This window comes from Salvelinus sp. IW2-2015, unplaced genomic scaffold (assembly GCF_002910315.2).
Source record: "Salvelinus sp. IW2-2015 unplaced genomic scaffold, ASM291031v2 Un_scaffold5221, whole genome shotgun sequence".
Classification (NCBI taxonomy): domain Eukaryota; kingdom Metazoa; phylum Chordata; class Actinopteri; order Salmoniformes; family Salmonidae; genus Salvelinus; species Salvelinus sp. IW2-2015.
This window is the reverse complement of record NW_019946486.1, coordinates 24379-27467: the sequence shown is the minus strand read 5'-3', so window position 1 is coordinate 27467 and position 3089 is coordinate 24379.

Genomic DNA, 3089 nt, shown 5'->3' with positions numbered 1-3089 from the left:
TGGATGTTTTGTGATGCTGGATGTTTTGTGATGCTGGATGTCTTGTGATGCTGGATGTTTTGTCATGCTGGGTGTTTGAACTGTGAGTAGGTAATGATTCGAGTCATCCTCCTTCAGTAGTGTAAAAGACAATTAGCACTTGAACGTTGTAATGAAATATTGTGTGTAAATACTGAAGTGATGTATGATTGTTAATAACCAATTTGTTATTGTTCATTGACCAATTTGTTATACTGTGTCCATGTGTATAGGCTGCAAGTACGTTGAAATGTAGTTGTGGAGTGTATTAATGGAGGCCAAGGGAAGCCAGGTTTTCCCCMAAAAAATGTATAATAAAATAAAAAATCATGAATCTTTCGTCGCTCTGTGTTTCATAATTTTCCTTCAATTCACAAGAGGCTGAATGTGCAGTATCTCACTGTAGAAAGCAATCCAAGCGAGTGAAACTGCACCCCGCCCAGTACGTGTACTGAGTGAAACTGCAACCCCTCAGTTGTTACCGGCCATAGCATTGAATGCAAGGGAAGTCAGCGAGCATTTGGCCTCCCTTGATTAAAAAAAAKATATATTATATAATAGCCAATCGGTGTTGAGCTGAACTGTGTGACTGGTCCTGATGCACAAAACAAAGTGTCAATGGATTTGGCTTCACACCAATCACATCAAAAGACAAATGTCATTGACAGAAGAAAAAAACTTGAATTGTTGCATCTCATCGTTGTTGTCCTCTGGTGGCTAGCTAGCTAAAAGTGTCTCTTTCCTATATTAGCCTGGGATCGAGATTGGACTTGTGGTTTTACTTAATTCTCCGTACTGGCCAAATGATTATAACTGCAATTCTGATCCAACCATAAAGATGGTTGTCCTTCCACAGAGGACCTCTGGAGCTCTGTCAGAGTGACCATCGGGTTGTTGGTCACCTCCCTGAACAAGGCCCTTCTCCCCCGAYTGCTCAGKTTGGCCGGGCGGCCAGCTCTAGGAAGAGTCTTGGTGGTTCCAAACTTCTTCCATTTAAGAATGGAGGCCATTGTGTTCTTGGGGACCTTCAATGCTGCAGACATTTYTTTGGTACCCTGTCTCGGAGCTCTACRGACAATTCCTTCAATCTCATGGCTTGGTTTTTTGCTCTGACATGCACTGTCAACTGTAGGACCTTATATAGACAGGTGTGTGCCTTTCCAAATCATGTCCAATCAATCCCACAGACCAAGAGGAAAGTAGAAGTAGGCAGACCAGTAGGCAAGACCAGTATAGGCCAGACCAGTGGCAGACCAGTAGGCAGACCAGTAGGCAGACCAGTAGGCAGACACAGTAGGCAGACCAGTAGGAGACCAGTACGACCAGTAAGTAGGCAGACCAATAGGCAGACCAATAGGCAGACCAGTAGGCAGACCAGTAGACAGTGTCACACCTCCATTCTAAATAGAGATTTATGCTGTTAAGAATTCATGAAATTGTTTACATACCTGGTACAATGAGAAGATATTTTCCATTTCCAACAACTCCCAGTACACCTCGCATCTGAAAACACACCTCCATCTGAAACCCACCTCCCATCTGAAAACCCACCTCATCTGAAAACACCATCTGAAAACATCGAAAACACCCCCCATCTGAAAAACCACCCATCTGAAACCACCCTCCATCTGAAAACCACCTCCCATCTGAAAACCACATCCCCATCTGAAAACGCACACCTCCATCTGAAAAACCCACCTCCCATCTGAAAACCTCACTCCCCATCTGAAAACCCACCTCCCATCTGAAAAACCCACACCTCCCATCTGAAAAACCCACACCTCCATCTGAAAACCCACACCTCCATTGAAACCCACCCATCTGAAAACACATCCTACATCTGAAAACACACCTCACATCTGAAAAACCCCCCCATTCTGAACACACCTCACATTCTGAAACAACCCCCCATTTAGAAACACACCTTCCATTGAAAACACCCCCCATTTAAACACACACTCACATCTGAAAACCCACCTCCCATCTGAAAACCCACATCTCCCACTGAAAACACACCTCCCATTGAAAACACACCTCCCATCTGAAACACACCTCCACTGAAAACACCTCCCATCTGAAAACACACTCCCATCTGAAAACACACCTCGCACTTGAAAAACACACCTCCCATCTGAAACCACCCACCATGAAACAACACCTCACCACAGAACCTGTATTGTCACTTATTCACAAGTACACATCCTCACAATAGGCGAGATTCATCTGATCACGAGCGCGTTGTCGACGATGCGGCTTTTAAAAGGCAACGTTACCATGTTCGTGGAGATTGCATTAACTCCCACAACGCTGCAGATGCTTGAAATGTGGCATCGGTCGACAGGCACTGTGGCATTGAATCCAATTGAACAGGAGATCTCAGTGAATTTAGTTCAAACCATGAATAAAAACTACAGAACCATGTCTTGTTAAAGTGATGCAGCTTTATTTGATTAACCTTCCCGTCCTAATGATACATGTCTTCCCCATTCAAATACCAACCTTTCCATTTCCCTCCACACAAAGCATTAACCATATGTCCCTTCAGAAAAACTAGAAAGAAGGGGACCCTTTCCCCTGTTGACATTTCCTCCCTCCACGAAACCTCCGGACTCAGGAGGAGCTGAGCAGGCGCCCCCACCCAGGTCTCGTGCTTCGATCCTGGGTTGAGGTGGGTGATGGTGACATCCACGCCCTGGATCTTCTGGTACTTGGGAGGGATGGACGACACACCTTGTAGCTCACCTCACTCCTTCCATTGGCACGTATTCTTCGATACTGTAGAGGGAGGAGGGATGAGAGAGAGATGAGAATACATGCTATTCTTTATCAGTGTGTTCTTTTCCATCTGTCTCAGCATCGTGTACCTGTCAGAACCACGTGTACGACTCCTCCCAGAACCAACGTGACACGAACCTCTCCAGAACCACGTGTACACGACTCCCCAGAACCACGTGTACACGACTCTCCCAGAACCACGTGTACACGACTCTCCCAGAACCACGTGTATACACGACTCCTCCCAGAACCACGTGTACACGACTCTCCCAGAAACACGTGTACACGACTCTCAT